Raw genomic sequence first — 23,119 nt, 5'->3', positions numbered from 1 at the left:
ATTAAACTCATGTTAACGACTATGATGGACCGGATCATGTGAACTCAAGTCCAGAAAATAAATACAAATTGCTAGGGATGAATCGCTTTCAAAGGACAAATAGAAGAGTATTGGGCCCGCTTTCGCTTGGAGATCTCTGTGACCCAGCCAACAAAAGGGGACAGAATCTGTTATTCTCAAGAATGTAAACCTTGGCTAAGTTAACATTGGACTTCATATCTTCAAGCAACGAGATGATGCCAAGCCATTGCAGGTTTAAATATTTTAAGAAGCAATCATCCTGTGTGACCAGAGAAATAGCACCTGAATCAATCCCACTTCACTCGCACCCTAATCTAACCATCGTTCTCATGCCTCAGAAGCATTTCCACCACTTGGCTCATGGTGGGTCGGGCGTTTTAATCTTCCTCCACGCACTTGAGCGCGACCTCGATCAAGATCTCCATTTCCTTTGGGTTGTAATCGCCCTTGAGCACGGGATCCACCATCTCTTCCAAACGGGACCCCATCCTCCCCGGTTCCTTCATCTTATTCCTCGCCCATGGGATGAGCCGGATTTGCTTGGCGTCCCCTCCACTCTCCAATGACTGGACACTCGTGTCGGGCTAATTCCAATCACCATCTCTAACATGACAATACCGTAGCTATAGACGTCCACCTTGGATGTGATGGGCAGATTTGAGACCCAGTCGGGAGCCATGTACCCTCGGTTCCTCTGATTCTCGAGAAATCGGAATCCACCTTCCCTCGGTCTATTAGCTTGGAAAGCCCAAAATCCGCAACTTTGGGTTGGTAATTAGAGTCTTAAGAGTATGTTCTGAGGCTTCACGTCGCAATGCAGAACCCACTCCAAGCACTCCTCGTGGAGATAAGCTAGACCTTTTGCAGTACCTACCGCGATGTCGAATCGCCTCTTCCAATGGACCTCAGGTGACGACAAGTTCTGTGCCAGCGACCCGTATTCCATGAACTCGTATCCCAATAACCTGTGCTTTCCCTCGGCACAGTAACCCCACATCTCGATCAAATTCATGTGGTTCACCCTCCCGATCGTGCTAGCCTCGGCCAGAAAATCGGCCTCTCCAGTTGTGGCATTGCCGAGCACCTTCACTGCCGCGACCCGATCATCCGGCAATAGGGCCTCGTACACGATCCCGCCTGCGCCTTTCCCGATCTCCTTGCTGAAATTCCTCGTTGCCTTCTTGAGCTCATCATAGGACTTGAACCCGGTCGTGGCGTGGAGGTAGCTCTGGTGCGCAGAAGTGACGTCCTGCTGGTTCCCAATCGGAAGAACCACACCAAGAACACCACCACGATCTCAATCCCTCCGACCACACAGGTGAACCAGAGCATGAAGCTCATCCCCCCGTTTTTGCTCCTGTCCAAGACCTTCACCTCCGGGGTGGGAGAGCAAGTGTACCGAGTCCTCGTCACCAACTGGTCCTCGGTGATGGTCTTGTTCTTGGGGACCTTGATGAAGAACTCGCTGGTGAAGCTGGGCAGATTGTGGCCATTCAGGAGCTTGATCTTCGGGTAGCAATCGAACGTGCCACTGGAGATTGACTCGCTGTACTGGAATCCTCGGCAGTCGCAAAGGCTCAGGCAAGTCTGCCGGCACTTCACGAGGGTGGTATTGAAGATGGCGTCGTAGTCGTAGCCATAGAAATCGACGTACAGGAGCTTCACGAACCGGATCTCGTCGGCAACGCACCCGTCGGAGAATGCGAAATCGGGCACGCAACCGGCCGACCAGTCGCCTCGGACCTTGGGGACGTACCCAGGCATGCAAGAGCAGCTCCGGCCCTTGGTCGGGTCGTAGCTGCAGAGGCTGTTGTTGCCGCACACGCCGTGGATGAAGCAGGGGATGCTGCTGATCGCCTCCCACGTCACGGCCCAGCTTGTCGAGCCCGGCTCACGGCTGTAGACCCGCAAGTTGCCATCAGAGTCGAGGGTCATCCTTCTCTGCATAGCGGCGACACCGTAGTCGGAGGTGTAGAATGAGTAGTTGTCGGAGGACTGGACGCGGCCGAGCGGGTCGAGCACAGCAATGCGGCTGCTGTTGTAGAGGAATCGGCCGGGCTGAGAGCTCAGGGCCCACGTGTTGAAGTAGTCAAGTTTCAGTTTTAAGTGTCTTCTTTTCTGGGCTTATTTGATTAAAAATTTCAACAGTGGTATCAGAGCAACAACAGGGGAGAAAAGTGAGTGTTCAAAAGAGAGTCTTGAGGGTTGAAACTCGAGAGTAATTGTGAGATACAAAAAGAGTGAATCACAAGGAGCGTGTATGAGCAGAAGCCTGTCTTGTAGCAGTTGAGATGGCCATAGAAACCTTTGTTCAACCTGTTATTCCTCATTTTGATGGTCATTATGACCACTGGAGTATGTTGATGGAAAATTTCCTCAAGTCTAAGGAGTATTGGGACGTTGTTACTTCTGGTATTGCCGAACCAGAGGAAGGAGCTCAGTTGATAGCAGTACAACGGACAGCTCTGGAAGCAGCAAAATTGAAGGATCTTAAAGCCAAAAACTATCTGTTTCAGGCTATTGACAGATCCATCTTAGAGACAATTCTATGCAAGGACACCTCCAAGCATATATGGGATTCCATGAAGAAAAAATATCAAGGAACTGCAAGAGCAAAAAGGAAGCAACTTCAAACGCTTCGTGGGGAGTTTGAATTGCTAAGAATGAAATCGGGAGAAACAATCATAGATTTCTTTTCCCAGACAATGGCGATTGTCAATAAGATGCAAATCCATGGAGACAAGACGGAAGACGTCTCAACAGTTGAGAAGATTCTTCGTTCCTTGACACCAAAGTTCAACTTTGTTGTTTGTTCCATACAAGAAGCCAAGGACATTGAAGAACTCTCAATTGATGAGTTGCAAGGATCGTTGTTGGTTCATGAACAAAATTTCCTACAGCAAGAGCCAAAAGAGAAAGCATTGAAGGCCTCAACTGAAGATCACTTTTTGTCAGCAGCAAGAACGAATAGTGGCAGAAGCAGAGGAAGGGGAACCAATGATCACTGCAATTTCAATCAAAAATCCGACGGCTATTTTTCTCGTGATTCTCAAGGCAGAGGACGAGGACATGGAGGTCGACACTCAACTGATTTCAGACCAAGGTCAGAAGACAAATCCAAAGTGGAGTGCTTTAACTGCCACAGGTTGGGGCATTACAAATCTGAATGTCGAACCAATTTAAATACACAAAATATGGACATGACTAATTTTGCAGTAGAAAAGGAAGAAGCAGAAACTCTCCTAATGGTGTGTCAAGAAAAAGAGAAAACTTCATCAAACTTGTGGTATCTCGACACTGGCTGTAGTAACCACATGTGTAGAGACAAGAAAGCATTCTCTACACTAGATGAGTCGTTCCGCACCACAGTAAAATTTGGAGACAACCCTACTATGTCAGTCATGGGGAAAGGGACGGTTGCAATTGTTCCTAAAGGGACTTCAGTACATACCATCAAAGAAGTGTTTTATGTTCCAAAATTAAAGACCAACCTCCTAAGTGCTGGCTAATTACAAGTGAAGGGCTATGAAATTTCACTCAAAGGAGGTGTTTGCAAAATCCATGATGCGAAATTGGGTCTGATTGCTCAAGTTACAATGACTGCCAATCGGATGTTCCCACTACATCTTCATAGCACTTCCCACTCATGCTTCGCTGCAAGATTAAAAGAGGAAGCTTGGGTATGGCATTTCAGATATGGACATCTCAACTTTGGTGAACTGCGGACATTACATCAAAAGAAGATTGTGAAGGGACTTCCCCCAATCACTACTCTGTCCGAAATATGTGAAGACTGTGTTGTTAGCAAACAACACCGTGCTCAATTTCCACAAGAAAAAGCATGGAGAGCAAAGAAGCCATTGGCACTGGTCCATTCAGATATTTATGGGCCAATATCTCCAGTTTCCAATGGAGGTAAACGGTATATCATCACCTTCATTGATGATTGCAGTCGGAAGATTTGGGTTTATTTTTTGCAGGAAAAATCTGAAGCTTTTGAAGCATTCAAGAACTTCAAAACACTTGTTGAAAAAGGACTGTGGAAATCCAATAAAAGTCTTTCGCACAAATTGAGGTGGCGAATACAACTCGACTGCATTTGCAGATTTCTGTGCGAAGCATGGGGTTAAAAGACAACTCACTACAGCTTATTCACCACAACAAAATGGCATTTGCGAACGGAAGAATCGCACTATTCTGAATATGGTGCGAAGCCTTTTGACGTCAAGTAGAGTTCCAAAGAGCTTTTGGCTAGAGGCAATCAATTGGAGCGTTCATCTCTCGAACAGAAGTCCCACCCTTGCTATTTTAAATATGACACCTGAAGAAGCTTGGAGCAGACGAAGACCTACAATAGATTACTTCAGAATTTTTGGGTGTATTGGATATGCCCATGTTCTAGACCAGAAGAGGGAGAAGCTAGACGACAAAGGAGAAAGATGTGTTTTTCTTGGCATTAGTGATCAATCAAAAGCCTACAAGCTCTATGATCCTAAAACCAAGAAAATCATCATCTGCCGAGATGTGATTTTTGATGAAGAGAGATTCTGGTCGTGGAGTGAGCAAGATGGTGGTGATGGTGATGAACAAATTCCAGCAAATTTTCAAGAAGATACCGAACTAGAACAGCAACCTACTACGAGCCAAATCACCACAGAAAATGCTGGAAATTCCGCAGCAGCTGCAAAACTTGGAAAACAACCACAATGTGTCCGACAAAGGCCAGCATGGATGGAAGATTATGAAGTGTCAGGAGTTGAGCAATCCGAAGACCCTATGATCCATTTTGCTTTGTTTGCAGATAGTGACCCAACTACTTTTGATGAAGCAGTGCAAAATAAAAACTGGAGAGTTGCAATGGATGCTGAAATTGAAGCGATTGAGAAGAACAATACTTGGGAATTGACAGATCTTCCCAAAGGGCAAAAAACAATAGAAGTCAAGTGGGTGTACAAGACAAAATTGAATAAGAATAGTGAAATTGACAAAAACAAGGCACGCTTGGTGGCAAAAGGTTACAAGCAAGAATTTGGAGTGGATTACAAAGAGGTGATTGCGCCCGTGGCAAGACTTGATACAATCCGATTGGTGATTGCATTAGCAGCACAGAATTCGTGGCCCATCTACTAGTTAGATGTGAAGTCAACATTCTTCCATGGTGATCTTCAAGAATAGGTATTTGTTGATCAACCTTCTGGATATGTGAAGCCTGGTAGTGAATATAAAGTATATAAATTGTAAAAGGCTTTATATGGATTGAAACAAGCTTCGCAAGCTTGGTATAGTAGGATTTATGCTTATTTTTGAACGAAGGATTTACAAAATGTCCATATGAGCATACACTGTTTATTAAAGTTGGTGATGATGGAAAATTGCTTCTGGTATGTTTGTATGTGGATGATCTTATCTTCACAGGGAATGATAGTGTCTTGATTGACACATTTAAGAAGCCTATGATAGATGAATTTGAGATGACTGATCTTGGATTGATGCATTATTTTTTGGGTATTGAAGTGATTCAATATGCAGCTGGAATTTTGTTTCTCAAAAGAAGTATGTTCAAGAGATTTTATACAAATTTCAGATGAAGCATTGCAATTCAGTGACCACACCAACTGAGGTTGGATTGAAGCTGTCAAAGGATCCTGATGGAAGAAAGGTAAATAGCACTCTCTACAAGCAAATCATGGGGAGTCTATTGTATTTAATAGCAACAAGGCCAGATATCATGCATGTCGTAAGCCTTATTAGCATATACATGGAAAATCCAACCGAAAAAGATTTGCAAGCTGCAAAGCGAATTCTTTGCTACTTGAAAGGGACTGCAACTTTTGGGCTGTTCTACAAGAAGGGAGAAAGATCAGAATTGCTTGGCTTCACTGATAGCGATTATGCAGGAGATATGGATGATCAAAAAAGCACTTATGGCTATGTGTTTATGCTTGGTTCAGGGGCTGTCTCATGGTCTTCAAAGAAGCAGCCAATTGTTGGTGTAGAGAGAAGAACACTAGAAATGCCAAAACTTGTGTACGACGCTCATTTTAATGCCAAAAGTTTTTGCCGGCTCACTTAAATGCCAAATCGGAGGAAAAGCGATCACTTAAGTGCCAATAGCGAGAAATTCATGCCAAATTAATACGTGACTTTTATAATTAAAATTTTAATCTTAGTTGGATTTTTTTAAAAAAAATAAGTCTGCGTGACATTTTCATGTGTACATTTAGATTTTTTTAATATTTTTTCTGATTTTTTTTCTTCTTTTCTTTTTTTCTTCTCTTTCTTTTTCTTCTACCTCTTGTCACCGGCGGTGATCGGAGGCCGGCCATGGCCAGCCGCCCGGCCTCGCCCGGACGAGGCCGCCGTCGCTTGCCACAGGCGAGGCTCGGCCGACCCTCACCTAGGCGAGGGCGGGCGAGCCCCGACGAGGTCGACCTCGCCTCGAGTGGGCGAGGCAAGCCCCAGCCCGGCTCGCGGGGCGTCGCTCAGGGAAGGCGATGCCCGGCGAAGTCGTGGCCCGGGCGACGGCCGGCCTCGCCAGATCTGGCGAGGGTCGCCGAGCAATGTCTTCCCCCAGGCAACGCCCCGCGAGGCCGCCGAGGCTCGCCCTTGCCCACTCGAGGCGAGGTTGACCCTCGTCGGGGCTCGCCCGCCCTCGCCCAGGCGAGGGTCGGCCGGGCCTCACCTGTAGCAGGCGAGGCCAGGCAGCTGGTTGTGGCCGGTGGCCGGCCTCCGGTCACTGGAGGTAGAAGAAGAAGAAAGAGAAGAAAAAAAGAAAAGAAGGAAAAAAAATCAGCAAAAATATTTAAAAAATCCAAGTGTACATGCTAAACTACGTCGTTTTGGTGTGTACATGCTGACTAAACCTCCGGCGAGCCACATCAGCTTCAGAAATTAATAAAAAAAATGCCACGTCGGATTTCCGGTGAGTTGGCACTTAAGTGATCATTTTTAAAAAAGTATAGCACTTAAGTGATCGTTTCGAAACTTTTGTACTAAAGTGAGTGCCGTACATAAGTTTTGGCACTTGTAGTGTCCTTGTTCCGCCAATTGTTACTCTATCAACAACTAAAGCTGAGTTTGTAGCTGCCACCTCAAGTGCTTGTCAAGCTCTTTAGTTAACGAAGACTCTTGGAGAACTTCAATTTAAACAACAAGAAGCAACAGCAATCTATTGTGACAACAACTCAGCCATTAAACTTTCAAAGAATCCGGTTCCACATGAGAGGAGCAAACATATAGATGTGCAGTATCATTTCTCGAGGGATCTCACAAAAGATAAAGTGATAGATCTTGTTTTCTGCAGGAGTGAAGATCAACTTGCTGATTTATTCACCAAGCCTCTGAAATTGACTACATTTCAGAAGCTGAGAAAGCTTCTTGGTGTTTGTTCGTTGGATGCTCCAGATTAAGGGAGGGTTTGTTCTTATTCCTTCAAACTGATGTTATCAGTTTAAGGTGTTGGAGGATGAAGCCAAATATTGTTATTAAGGGCTTTTTTTGTCTTTTCTATTAATTTTGCTTTTAGGTTAAAAGCTATGCTTTATATATCAGATATTGATAGAAGTTAACCGTCAAGCGCTGAAAAGAAAATAGAGAGAAAAGAAAAGAGAGAAGAAAAAAGTGAGTTTTTTTCTTTGTGAGTGTTCTCAATCTCTTTGTGCTCCGATCTTGAGAGAAGATCATAATTGTATTCCTACTTTCTTCGAAGTCTAGTGGATTCGCAGAGTGCCTCTGCGCGGAGATGTAGCCCAGGTTTGGGTGAACTTCGATAACAAATTCTCTGGTGTGTTCTTTCGATTCTGTTCTTTTATTATTATATTCTGCTAGTGAGGATCGTTTGTTTCGGTTATTTTTCTGGAATATGTGCACGATTCCCAATAACTGGTATCAGAGCTTGGTTGGTTAATCGAGAACATCGAGGGGTTTTTCGGTGACTTTTGATTGAAAGCAAACGATATGGCAGAAGATAAAATCAGGATTGATAAGTTCGACGGGCAGGATTTCGGATGGTGGAAACTCCAAATCGAGGATTATCTTTATCAGAAAGATCTCTATGCACCACTTGAGGGTTGGAAACCTGAAATAGCGGAAGTGGATCCGACAGCAGAATCAGGATGGAAAATTCTTGATCGAAAGGCATTAGGTGCGATTCGTCTAGGGTTGACAAAAAAGACAGGGTACCACATCGCAAAAGCAAAAACTGAAAAAGAAGCCATGGATATTCTTACGAATATATATGAGAAGCCATCCACATCAAATCGGGTATTTTCTTTGAAGAAGTTAGTTAATATGAAGTTATCGATAGAGGTTCCGTAGCGAGCATATTAATAGTTTCACGCAAGTCACAAAGTCGATTGGAATCCGCAGGCATAAATCTGGATATGAAGCTTCAAGCTTTATTATTTTTATGTTCTCTTCCAGAAAGCTACAACACCGCAGTGCAGGGAATTTCAAGCACCATGAAGGATGATTTGACTCTGGATGATGCTGTGAGTAGTATCATGGATGAAGAGATGCGAAGAAAAGTCTCGGGTGGAAATAATTTTTCGCCATCTACATCTTCCACGGCACTAGCAGTGGAGAACCGTGGGAGAAGTAAAAGCAGAGGAAAATTTAGCGGGCGCGGTAGATCACAGTCAAGGGGAAAGAGAGAGGTCGCAAAAGATGAGTGTTGGTTTTGTCACCAGACTGGACATCGGAGGTTTCAATGTGAGGCCTATAAAAAGAAGCAGCGGGATGAGAATCAAGGAGCTAATGTGGTTAGCGATGAACCTTCGCTAGAGAACTTGTGTTTATCTGCAGGGTATGACTTGACGACAGACAAGTGGTTTATTGACTCCGGTGCTTCTTTCCATTGCACCTCGCAAAGAGACATATTTGCTGATTATACTAGTGGAGATTTTGGGCAAGTGGTTGTGGGAAACGGCCATATGTGTCCAATTGTTGGAAGAGGAACTGTGATTGTGAACATCTCAGGTGGAGGACGTCTAGTTTTGCATGAAACTAGACATATCCCAGAATTAAAGAAAAATCTGATCTCAACTAGTAAACTTGATCAAGAAGGTTTGGTAACAACCTTTGGATGCGGAGAGTGGAAGATAACCTCAGGGGCAAGAGTAGCAGCAAAGGGAAAACGTACAGGTACGCTTTACCTTCTCCAGGGAGACAATATCAGTGATATGGTTGCAACTATAGTGGCTACAGGTAATTTGTCTACTCTTTGGCATTATCGTTTGGGACATCTTGGTGAAAAGGGTGTAAAGCAGTTACACTCAAGGAAGTTACTTCCAGGTTTGCAGAAAGTTGAATTAGATTTTTGTGAGAGTTGCATTTATGGAAAACAAAAGGCAGTCAGTTTTCAGTTGAATGGGCGACAGAATAAAGGTAAAAAATTAGAGTTGGTTCATACGGATGTGTGGGGACCGGCTCAGGAACTCTCTTATGGTGGTAAGAGATATTTTGTCACATTCATTGATGATGCAATAAGGAAGACTTGGGTCTATGCTCTCAGAGAAAAATCAGAAGTATTCGGGATGTTCAAAATGTGGAAGGCCATGGTAGAAAAAGAGACAGGTTATCAAATTAAAGCTCTAAAATCTGATAATGGTGGTGAATACACGAGTAAGGAATTTGCATAATACTTGAGCCGAGAAGGTATACACGGGTTGAAGACTGTTCCTAGAACTCCTCAAGAGAATGGTGTAGCTGAGAGGATGAATAGAACAATTCTGGAATGTGCGAGATGCATGAGGCTACATGCGAGTCTTCCGCTACACTTATGGGCTGCTACAGTTGATGCAGCTGTTTATCTGATTAATAGGAGTCCATCTAGTGCGCTTGATGGAGAAATACCGCAAGAGCAGTGGTCAGGTAAAAAGATTGATTATTCATATTTAAAAGTTTTTGGTTGTATTGCATATGCTCTGATTGATAGGGAGGATAGGAAGAAGCTTGATGCTAAGTCCCAGAAGTGCGTCTTCATCGGATATGGTGGTGATGAGTATGGCTATAGGCTTTGGGATTATGAAAATAACAAAGTCATCCGCAGTCGGAATGTGGTATTCCATGAAGAAAAGATGTACAAGGATCATCAGACGGAGCATGAGAAGGCAGTAGAACCAGAATATATTGAGCTGCACACAATACCTGTGAAAATAGTTCCGGCGAATCAAAATGTACCAGAAGGGGAGGTTCAAGATGAACCTATTATCAATGAACAGGGAGTTCAAGAGGAACGCAGTGATCCAGAACATACTAACGACCCTAAAGTACCTGTCTTGAGGAGGTCTACACGCGTGAGAAAGCCAAAGGTAATTTTTTATCCATCAGCTAATATTGTTATGAACCATGTCTTATATACAGATTCGGGAGAACCGGAGACTTATGATGAGGCAAAGAAAGACACATCTCACATGCAGTGGGAGCGTGCTATGAAAGACGAGATGAGCTCGTTACTTCAGAACAAAACTTGGGAGTTAACAGAGTTGCCTGCAGGTAAAAAGGCTTTATTAAATAAGTGGTTGTACAGGATAAAAAATAAAGCAGATGGTAGTATCAGATACAAAGCGAGACTTGTGGTTAAGGGCTTTTCTCAAAAAGAAGGAATCGACTACTCCGAAATATTTTCACCGGTAGTAAAGATGACATCGATCAGAGTTTTGCTGAGTATAGTTGCGGTTGAGGATTTCCATCTCGAGCAATTGGATGTGAAAACAGCGTTTTTACATGGGGACCTAGATGAAGAGTTATACATGGCGCAACCTAAAGGTTTTGAGGTCAAAGGTAAAGAGCACATGGTATGTCACTTGAAGAAAAGCTTGTATGGCTTGAAGCAAGCTCCGCGGCGATGGTACTTAAAGTTTGATGGTTTCATGGAAGAAAAAGGTTTTGCACACTGTGAAACTGATCACTGTGTTTATTTTCGCAAGTATAGCGATGGTGATATCGTATATCTCTCTTTATATGTGGATGACATGCTGGTGGCTAGTTCCAATATGAAGAGAATCGCAGAAGTGAAGAAGATGTTGGCATCGCAGTTTGCTATGAAAGACTTGGGAGAGGCCAAGAATATCTTAGGCATGAAAATCATCAGAGACAGGAAAAATAAGAAATTATGGTTGTCGCAAGAAGACTATGTGAAGAAGGTGTTAAAGAGATTTAACATGGATAAGGCAAAACCGGTTGCCACTCCTCTAGCGAGTCACTTCAAACTTTCTAAGGATATGTGTCCGAGTACTCAGGCTTTGAAAGATGAGATGGCGGCAATCCCATATGCATCAGCAGTGGGAAGTTTAATGTATGCCATGGTGAGCACGAAACCAGACATTGCACAGGCAGTGGGAGTTGTGAGTCGATATTTGCAGAACTCGGGCAAAGAGCATTGGAATGCAGTAAAATGGATATTGAGATATCTAGCAGGTACATCAAATTACTCTCTTTGTTATGGAGGGACATCTCTAAAGTTGCAGGGATGACTCTTCTAAGGCTTCTCAAATCCACAAGAATGAACACAATCTTATTAAGTATCACTTTTGTAAAAAAATTGGACACTTGAAGAAAGATTGTTTGAAGCGTAAAGCTTGGTTCGAAAAGAAAGGTAAGCCTTGTGCTTTAGTATGTTTTGAATCAAACTTTACTGAAGTTCTTCATAATACTTGGTGGATTGATTCTGATGCCACCACTCATGTTTCAAATACGATACAAGGATTTCTTTCGATCCAAACCATAAAGCCAAATGAGAATTATGTGCTCACGGGGAATAGAAACAAAGCTCCAGTTGAAGGCATTGGCACTAATCGTTTGATCTTAGATACTGGGCATTATTTGGATTTGTTTCGAACCCTTTATGTACCTACTTTTTCCCGCAATTTAGTATCTTTGCCAAAACTTGATGTAGCGGGATTCTCTTTTAAGTTTGGTTGTGGATCTTTCAGTTTATATAAGAATAATAATCTTATTGGAACTGAAACTTTATGTGATGGTCTCTACAAGTTTAAACTTGATAATGCTTTTGCTGAGACCTTAATGACCTTGCATTATAATGTTGGCACTAAACACAGTTTAGTTGATGAGAATTCTGCTTACTTGTGGCATAAACGTTTGGGTCACATATCCAAAGAAAGAATGCAAAAATTAGTTAAGAATGAAATTCTTCCAAATTTGAATTTTATTGATCTTGGAGTGTGTATTGATTGTATTAAGGGTAAACAAACAAAGCACACTAAGAAAGGTGCCACAAGAAGCACAGAGCTTCTTGAAATTATACGCACTGATATATGTGGTCCTTTTGATGTTTCATCTTTTGGTAGAGAAAATTATTTTATCACATTTATTGATGATTTTTCACGTTATGGTTATATTTATCTATTGTATGATAAATCTCAATCAGTGAAAGCACTTGAGGTGTTTATTAAAGAGGTTGAAAGGCAATTAGATAAAAAAAGTGAAAATAGTAAGGTCGAATAGAGGTGGTGAATATTATGGAAAGTATGATGAATCGGGACAATGTCCGGGTCCATTTGCTAAATTCTTTGAAAGACATGGTATTTGTGCTCAATACACAATGCCAGGTACACCACAACAAAATGGTGTAGCAAAAAGGCGTAATCGTACTTTAATGGAAATGGTTAGGAGTATGATGAGTTATTCATCTTTACCCTTATCATTGTGGATGTATGCTTTTAAGACTTCTATGTATTTATTAAACAGTGTTCCTAGTAAGGCAGTTCCAAAGACTCCTTTTGAACTATGGATGGGAATGAAACCTAGTTTACGACACCTGTATGTTTAGGGTTATCCAACAGAAGTAAGAATTTACAATCCACATTAAAAGAAATTGGATTTAAGAACAACTAGTGGTTACTTCATTAGTTATGCAGAGAAATTCAAAGGGTATAGATTTTACTGTCCTAATCATAGTACAAGAATTGTTAAATCTGAAAATGCTAGGTTCATTGAAAATGATGACATTAGTGGGAGTGAAAGAATGCATGATGTTTGCATTCAAGAAGTTAGGGTGGAAGTTCCTCTACCCAAAAATTCCAAGGTTGTTGCTCCTGATATTATAGTTTTTTTTTTTTGGTAAGGGCTCCTGATATTATAGTTCAACCCAACAATAATCAAGAACAACAAATTAATGATCAAACACTCCATAATGAAAATGTTAATAATGAACCTACAGTAGTTGAGCCATAAGAAATAGCATTAAGAAGATCTCAAAGAGAAAGAAGGTCAGCTATTTCTAATGACTCCGTGGTTTATCTACAAGAGTCAGAAATTGACTTAGGAATTGGTAATGATCTAGGTTCATTTTCAAAAGCCATGGAATGTGATGACTCTACTGAATGGTTCAATGCCATGGAAGAAGAGTTAAAATCTATGGATCAAAATCAAGTCTGGAATCTCGTTGAATTACCTGAAAGATGCAAAAAGGTCGGGTGTAATGGGTCTTTAAGACCAAGCGCGACTCAAAAGGTAATATCGAACGATATAAGACCAGATTTGTAGCCAAAGGTTTTACTTAGAAAGAAGGCATTAACTATAAGGAGACCTTTTCACCAATCTCCAAGAAAGATTCACTTAGAATCATTATGGCTTTGGTGGCTCATTATGATTTAGAGTTACACCAAATGGATGTCAAAACTGCATTTCTTAATGGGAATTTAGATGAAAAGGTTTATATGGACCAATCCGAGGGCTTTTCAGTTAAAGAAAAGGAATACATGGTATGTAAGTTAAAGAAATCAATATATGGACTTAAACAAGCTTCCCGATAATGGTATCTTAAGTTTAATGATACCATAACTTCCTTTGGATTTAAGGAAAACACTGTTGATCGGTGTATATATATGAAGTTCAGTGAGAGCAAGTTTATTTTTCTAGTTCCGTATGTTGATGACATTTTGCTTGCCACTAATGATCTTGGTTTGTTACGTGAAACCAAGAAATTTCTTTCTAAGAATTTTGAAATGAAAGATATGAGAGAGGCAACCTATGTGATAGGAATAAAAATATTCCGTGATAGATCACAAGGATTATAGGGTTGTCTCAGAAATCCTATATTGATAAAATTTTAGAGAGATTCAATATGGATAAATGTTCAATAGGAGCAGTTCCAATTCAGAAATGTGACAAATTTAGCCTTATGCAATGTCCGAAAAGTGAATTGAAACAAGAATGAATGAAAAATATTCCTTATGCATCTGTTATTGAGAGCTTAATGTATGCTCAAACTTGCATCAGAATAGACATCAATTTTGCTGTCGAAATGCTAAGCTGGTGTCAAAGTAATCCAAGATTAGATCACTGGAAAGCTGCAAAGAAAGTTCTCAAATACTTGCAAGGAATTAAGAATTATATACTCACTTATAAAAGATTTGGTCATCTTGAGATGATTGAATATTTAGATTCAAATTTAACTGGATGTGCAATCAATGATTGCTACATCAATTATGGAGGTTGAGTTTGTGGCATGCTTTGAGGCCACTATTCATGGATTATAGCTACAGAACTTTATTTCAGAGCTTGTGATTGTTGACATTATTGCCAAGCCGCTGAAAATTTATTGTGATAACTCTGCAGTAGTTTTCTTCTCTAAGAACGACAAGTACTCTAAGGGTGCTAAACATATGGAGATTAAATACTTGTCCGTTAAATAAGAAGTTCATAAACAAAGAGTGTCAATTGAGCACGTTAGCACCAACTTTATGATTGTAGATCTCTTAACAAAAGGACTGCCACCCAAAACATTTAATGAACATGTTGAAAGGATGGGCAATGTTGGACGTCATTAATGATTGTATTATGAGTGCATTAAGTTTATTTATTTGACACTCCGAGCTCAATTATGTGTTTCTAATATATCCTGTCATTTATTTAGTATACATGATGGAAATAGATAAATGTGTAACAAAATAGTCTCTAAACGAGACATTATAGTTGGACCATTATTGTACTTCTCATTTATGGATCATGTTAAGTAGAGAGCTATAGTTGTAGTACATAGAAGGGACTATGTCGATTAATGACATACAATCGCTATGATTCGCATTAGTTTCTTTATTTAACTATGATCATTATGTGATAGCCAATTTAAGAAAGGTTTTAGCATAATGTTATTGTGTACATTATGGTCTTTATTAAACCATGAAAGGAAGGTCATATGGGCCAAGTGGGAGAATGTAAGAATAATGCGGCCCACATGATATTATGAATTAATGGTTTAATAAATATTTAAGTGCTAAAACGCATTGGCTATAAAAAATAAATGAAAATGTATAATTCTATTGAGAAGTTAAAGTTCCTACGAAAAGGTGTAACTCTTATGAAGTGGGATATGTTTTGATGGAAGGCATCACTTGAAGGGGTATATATAAATAGAGTCTGGTCCTCTCTCCACCCACGATAACGTCAGAAAAGAACATTGTATTTTTATCCTCCATCGATAAGATACATTAAGAGAAAAGTGGGTTAACGAAGAGAAATTAGATTTCTTCGTTTCTTCCGTTTTCTGAAACAATTATCTTCAAGGGAAATGCTATGGATAAATGTATGTCTTCATCTTTCTTATTGTGAAAATCATGAAGATCTAAGATCCTAGATTTCATAAATTTTCCGCATAAAAGAATTACGTTATCACTTACAATAATCTTTGACCGTACCCTTCAATTTCACTTTTTTTTTTAATTATGAATGGTCTGGGAAACAACACAAACGATTCGCATATTTTTAGTTTTTTTGCGCAGTTCCGACCAAAGAAAAATTAAGTCGCGTGCACACATCTAGCGCAGGTCAAATTGCCATGGACTAGACGGCATGTGCATCCACAGATCCAAATATCCACGGATCTTATTTATAAAAAAAAAATCACATATTGATATGTTCGCTTTAACATGGAAAATTGGATCGACGGTTTGATCTAGTAGATCACATTTAATATCCAATAAAATGGTATCGTATTATTCAATATACGAATTTCCTAAAGGGGTCCAATTAAAAATTCCAGAAAGTGGCATCTACTTTTGCTTGTCCAAAAAGAAAGCAATCGACGATATACAAGAAAAAGAATCAACAATGAGAAAGAAGAAACAAACTCAAATCGCGTATAGAGTCGGAGTTGGGATTGTTGGGAAAATATCAACGTGAATCGGGAAGAACAATGAAGTCAGACTTTGAGGCGTGATATCACTTTCTTTAAGGAATTATTTGCCCCACGAAGTTGCTAATGGTCACTGGCAAATTTCCTCCAGGATACAACAAAATCTCGATTGAGAATACCGAATAGCACAGGGTCTATCTAGGAAACAATTAGAAAACATGGCTGCAATTTTCTGAATGAAAAAGTATCTCTGAACTCCGAATGAAGAGACTTGACATTCAACTATGCAAAAAACCGACTCACTAATCACACCATTTCGAACAAAAGCGTCCCTTCATTGAAAAGATGTATGGTGAATTGGTACGAAATCAAAAGTCACGTTAAAAAAGATATATGAAATTCGGAATTAAATTATTAAAAAATAACCGCCACTCTATTGTGAACAATCATATTGTTTCAATAGGACAAAACAGTTATTTTATAATAATAAATTCGAAATTTAATAAATAAATAAAAAATGATCGTTGATTAGTGCCAAATCTCGTCCACGTGCACACTCACATCCTTTCAATGTGGGACAAGGCACCTCATTGTTTGTTTTACAAACAAACTACCAACAATCCCCCACTTTGTTTGTAAAACAAAATTGAAATAAAACGTTAAAAATATACAGCCAAAATTTCCGTGAGATTAATATACATACATAAAGGTCTCTTTCGAGTTAAACATTTACTTAGTGCAACTATCTCAAAACTCTATCAAAGTGACAAGTAGCTCGGCTTTAAACTTGTACTTTTAAATAATAGAATCGGACATACCACACATAAACTAACCTCTTGTTTCAGCGAGAAGTTCTATATTACTCAGCACTATTATGGCCTTGTGCTTGATTCTGTTTCATGAGCTCTCTAGAAAGCAACCCTAACTTTCGTAAGAAGCGGCACCACTTCTAAGCTCATATAGGTGAGGTATTTACCATGTGTTTCTGTTACTATTAACACATTACATATTTGTACAATACTTCATTAAGAATTCAATTCACCCTTCAAACCGTAACAGACGATACCGACTTCTCATATCAGGGCTAGCGTCGGTGTCAAACAATCACTTTTCAGTAACTTGTTTTTACCCATTAAACCTTATAACTAGTAATGTTCTAGAAAAAGGTCGGATTACCATTACTGGTGATTTTAATTAAAGGGTTTCAGCCCCATTTCTTGTGAGGTCATTTTTACCATATCTCTTGGTAATGCCTTTGTCAAAGGATCAATCAAATTATTACTTGATCTCACGTAGACAATTGTTATGGTACCATCTTTAATCAATTGTCTCACAAACTCATGCCTTAGGCTAATATGTCTAGACTTCCCATTATAGGTGCTACTATAAGCTCTTACCAAAGTAGCCTGACTATCACAATGGATAGAAATAGGAGACATAGGACTAGGCCATAATTTGATATCCAACAACAAATTGCTAATCCACTCAGCCTCTTTCCCAGTTGCTACTAAAGTAATGATTCAAATTTCATAGTTGAGTGAGTTATACACATTTGTTTCTTGCTCGTCCAAGAAACAACGTAGCCATCAAATGTGAAAATCCATCTAATAGTGGATTGTTTATCGCCCATGCTTGTAATCCAATTAGTATCTGTGTATCCTCCTAATACAACCGAATAATTATTATAGAACAATCCCAAATTTTTTTTTAGTTCTCTATAATAACAAAAAATTCATGTAATAGTTTTCCAATGTTCTATACTTGGATTACACATATATTTACTCAACTTACACACGGAATAAGCAATATCAGGTCTAATACAATGCATCGCATACATTAAAGACCTTATAGCACTTGCATATTCAAGTTGTGCCACTGCTCTACTGGTATTATAATTTAATTTAATACTGGAATCAAATGGAGTATTCATCTCTTTGTAACCAAGATGTTGAATTTTATTCAACATTTTTCAATGTAATCACATTGGCTCAAAGAATAACCCCCACTATGTTTTTAACTTTAATATCCAAGATAGTATCCACTTCATCCAAATCTTTCGCTTTAAAAATGAAAGTCAGATACTTATTAATCTCAATGACTCCAGTCATATTGGTTCCAAAAATAAGCATATCATCAAGATATAAGCACACTAAGACACCATAATCGTTAGTGAATTTAGAATACATACACTTATCAACACTATTGTGTTTGAAACCATTAGACAATATGACTAAATCAATTTTTTTTATGCCACTGCTTAGCTGCTTGCTTAAGCCCATAAAGAGATTTAATCGATTTACATACTTTCCTTTCATTTCCAGGAAGAACAAAGCACTATGATTGTTCCATGTAAATTTTCTCATTTAAATCTCCATTCAATAAAACAGTTTTGACTTCCATTTGATAAATGCAAAGATCATAAATGGAATCAACTAATAAGTTCAAACAGCTCCACAATTGCCCAAGAGCAATTGCATCATATCCGCTCGTTTCTATCTCATAGCAGAAAAATGCACTAAAAATCTAATCCAAAATCATAATTCCAGAATTTACACATGCCACAAGCATATTTATAAATATAAATGTGACTTAATATGGTTCAAAACCACAGTACTGCATTCTCTGCATATATCATATGGCCTTCTAGTAGCATATTTTGCAATTGTGGTCACCTTTGATAGTTTAGTTCTAGCAATTTATACACCACTAACAATCAAAAAGCCTATGCGAACATAAGCTTATCGCAAATAATTTTCCAATAGCTTCACCAAGACAAACCAACGCTTGAACGAAAAATTGTCCCATGATTAGGACGACTCATAAGCGCTTTCGATTGTGTGCATCCGAATTAAATCGACAACAAAACTATAATATATATCAAATCACCGAGAGGAGAGTCAATGGAATTCTCCAATTTTCTCATTCTCAGAAAGATCAAACAATAGTAAAAAACTATCTTAACGGGTCAACCACACCGATAGACAGAATGTAATGATCCATTTCTCAATCAAACAATTACCTCGCACAAATCAGGAACCCAGAGAGAGAATCACCAACTAACCTGCAACACGACGACGGAGACGAACAACATGACTGACCAGACATGCGTTGGGTCCTTGTCCTCGGGCAAGTACTCGTTCAGATGCTCCAATCTCGCGAACGCCCTCGCGCACGGCCCCCGGAGCCTGCCCACGACGTACGAGTCCCTCCCGAAGTACTTGGCGAGGAAGGAGTTCTTGTTGCCGAGGGTCAGCCTCATTGTTCCCTACAAACCCCTGGCCAACTCCACGCTCATCTCCGCCGCTCCTTCACGTGGTCCACCTAGTTTACCCGAACTCGCCCATCTCATGCCATGTTTCATATGCTCCTTCAGGATCACCCATCCGAAAGAACATTGAGATCAACATATTGTAGGTTTGCATGCTGGTCATGCACTGGACCTCAGTCATTTTCATATAAAGCCTAATTGCTTCATCCACCTTTTGTTGTCACAAAGAGCCCTTAAGAAGCAGTTATAGGTGACAATGTCGGGGATAACCATTGTTTCCCATCTCTTCCAGAACCTTCATTCCTCTAGTCGGATTTCTTACTCTACACCACCCAAAGAACAATATATTGTAGGTATAGGCGCTCCACTGAGCCTTATTCAATTCTGTCTCCTCACATATCTTGTTGCCAAATTGGATCTTATTGTTAATGGTGACGCATTTTTTCCCTCATCTACTCTTGGCCTCTCCAAGAGATTGTTCGCGGGAGATGAGCGAGATCCAGTCTAAGATGGTGCATAAAGTAAATAGAGAATCTTATTTGTGAATGGAAAGTCGTTCATATCTCTCATTTCCATTGAATTCCTTTCACTTCTCTGCTTCATTGAATCCAAACGCAACCCCCATTCTTTCCGTGCCACGGTTTGGACTGCCTCACAATAACCGCCAGCGTCATCTTCTACTCCGGGAGATTAGCCTTGCAATTCGAGATTCCACCGTCCTCATCTTCTTCTCCGTCGCAAAATATGCTGTCAAGATTATCTCGAGCAGCAAAATGTTTGGGAGCCATCGACATGCACAGAGTGTGTAATTGACTTTGACTCCATTGTTGCAAAATAATTCCTTAAAATTGTTGGGAAAATATCACGTGAATCGGGAAGAACAATGAAGTCAAACTTTGAGGCGTGATATCACTTTCTTTAAGGAATTATTTGCCCCACGAAGTTGCTAATGGTCACTGGCAAATTTCCTCCAGGATACAATAAAGTCTCGATTGAGAATACCGAATAGCAATTTCGGTATATCTCCAGGGTCTCTCTAGGAAACAATTAGAAAAGATGGCTGCAGTTTTCTGAATGAAAAAGTATCTCTGAATTCCGAATGAAGAGACTTGATATTCAACTATGCAAAAAACCGACTCACTAATCACACCATTTCGAACAAAAGCGTCCCTTCATTGAAAAGATGTATGGTGAATTGGTACGAAATCAAAAGTCACGTTAAAAAAGATATATGAAATTCGGAATTAAATTATTAAAAAATAACCGCCACTCTATTGTGAACAATCATATTGTTTCAATAGGACAAAACAGTTATTTTATAATAATAAATTCGAAATTTAATAAATAAATAAAAAATGATCGTTGATTAGTGCCAAATCTCGTCCACGTGCACACTCACATCCTTTCGATGTGGGACAAGGCACCTCATTGTTTGTTTTACAAACAAACTACCAACAGGGATTAGAATTCTTTCTTCTTCTTTTTTGGTACAAAATGTTTCTGATCCACGTTGTTGAAGTTTGGATCTTGGCCAACCCCGAAACCTCCCTCGGCCAAGCAATGGGTTAATCGGATTTCTAGGGCCGCCATATCAATAGGTTTTAAACTTTTAAATGGATTATGCATTTTGAGTCGCAAAATGGTTTTACGTGCTTATAAAGAGCCGTGTTTTTCTCTATTTTCGATTGCAGAATATCTTATTGATGGGTTACAAACATGAGCACTAATAATAATTGTTTTGGTAAATTTTGAACTTTAAAATGTATTATCAGTTTACAAAATACTGTCGTATCCTTATTTACTAAAGAGGTGTGTTTTCCTTCATATTTGATCGGGAAAGCTTCCCCCAACCAGATAAGAGTATAAATGAAGACATAGCCGACCCTCCAACCAGGAATAGAGTTAAAATATGACTCTTTGCGAGCTCTATTTTAATTTATAGATGATTTTTAAAATTTACTAAATAGATAATATTATCCGAAACCGAATTCAATAACTCATTCACAAAACTACCCTTTGCTCCATTGACAAAAAATTGTTTACTTGTAAAGTTGTGTAAACGATAAAATAAAAAATCAATTACAATCTTAGCATATCTTTCTTTTAACTTTCCTCCATTTAAGCCGAACTTCTCAATGAACAATTAAATTTCTGCTCGTATGATTTTAATTTTGTGCTATCTTATGTTTCAATTTCTCAATTTTTTGCTTTTATTTGGGCCAGATACCGCACACACATTTTTGAATAAATGGTTGTTGCTGAACATAGAAGTGATTTTTGTATAAGTTTGAAATAATTTATTTACCAAAAGAATACTAGGGTGAGTCTCTGGTACCATATTAGTATCGCACTGTTCTGGCAAGCGAAATTTCTGGCAAGCGAAATTTGAAATTTTATGTGAAAATGTTATTAAGATAGATATGAGACGAGATCAACTGAGCCAAATTCATGATATATATCCATCCATGTTTGTCAATGCACTTGTCCGTGTGACCTCAGTGCATGACAAGCTTTAGGTGTCGTCAAAGAAACTTGTCGAGAAAAAAAGTTTATATAGTGATTATTAAGTATATTAGAAGGTGTTAATAAATTGAATGGTTATTAATTTACAAATGTCTAAAGATAGACTAACATGAATATATTGGTACGTGATTCATTTAATATATAGATTCTTTATATACCTGTTGGCACCCTTAAGAAGTCAACTTTGATGTCAAAAAGTTAGGAAGAGTCGATGCAATTCACCGTACATCGACTGTGACTTTGAATATGATATTAACTCGGGCCACTGTTGATGAGAAAGTGTTAAAAGACTATCAAGACAGAGAAATTTCTTAAGTTGGACCATAGTGATAAAACAGAATTATCGACTAAATAAAATCAAGTTTGATCATGAGTATTGACCGATTAATAGAACATGATCGGTGTCAACAAAGAGTAAGCAATATATTGACCAGCACATGTGATTTAACATAGACGGTAAAAAACAACCAACAGTCAAACACTGACATCGGCCGTAAGAAGCCAACAGAAGTAAGTTGACAAGGGAGGAAAAGTTTTCATTCATTAACTGAGCCGAGTCAATATTGTTCTAGTCAATGACGCAACGAGAAGCACGGACATCGACTCGCGAAATGCGATTGAAATCAAATTGGCTGCAAGGTTAAAAATATCAGGATTAGCAATTTACTCGAAATCTATTTCCGATTGTTTATTTAATTTTATCAATCAAACACTTGCTCTTATTTGTTCGGAAAGATTTGTGTTGTCACTAAGGGTATAATTTCATAAGTTTTAAAACTTAATCATCGAGTTTTTGTTCCTTTCTCGGTACACGATCGTCCATCAATTCGGAATTCAAGGACTGCGATGTTTGACCAGGATTCCCGTCATTCGAAACAGAATAATTCCTACTGCTGAGTCGAAGATTAGATGACAGTTATTTCGGAGTGAACAATTAGAAGTATTTGCAATGTCTGATGTAAAAAAATCCTACGTGTCAAATACTAACTTTTTGCCCAAGTGGCCACCCTTCCTACTTGAGAAAGGGGAGATGAGAAGCTTGATTTCCCACATTCTCAAGGGGCCTAGGGGTGGGGACGTTTAATTTCAAATGTGAGTTTCGACTCCTACACTCTGCACAAAGACAAGGCAAAAGTTTGAGAGTAAGTTGAAAGTTAAAGTAGGATAAAAAAAAAATACTAACTTACTGCAGTTGTAAGTGATGAATGTAA

At 39.4% G+C, this 23,119-nt stretch overlaps 1 pseudogene; it reads right to left on the bottom strand.

Annotated features, from left to right (window-relative positions):
* On the bottom strand, positions 1 to 2,482 carry LOC130140869 (putative receptor protein kinase ZmPK1; annotated as a pseudogene).
* Between the last annotated feature and the right edge of the window lie 20,637 nt (positions 2,483 to 23,119).

This window comes from Syzygium oleosum, unplaced genomic scaffold (genome assembly GCF_021117445.2).
Source record: "Syzygium oleosum isolate NSW1041296 unplaced genomic scaffold, Sole_v2.1 Sole_v2.22, whole genome shotgun sequence".
NCBI lineage: Eukaryota > Viridiplantae > Streptophyta > Magnoliopsida > Myrtales > Myrtaceae > Syzygium > Syzygium oleosum.
This window is presented reverse-complemented; position numbering and strand designations above follow the sequence as displayed.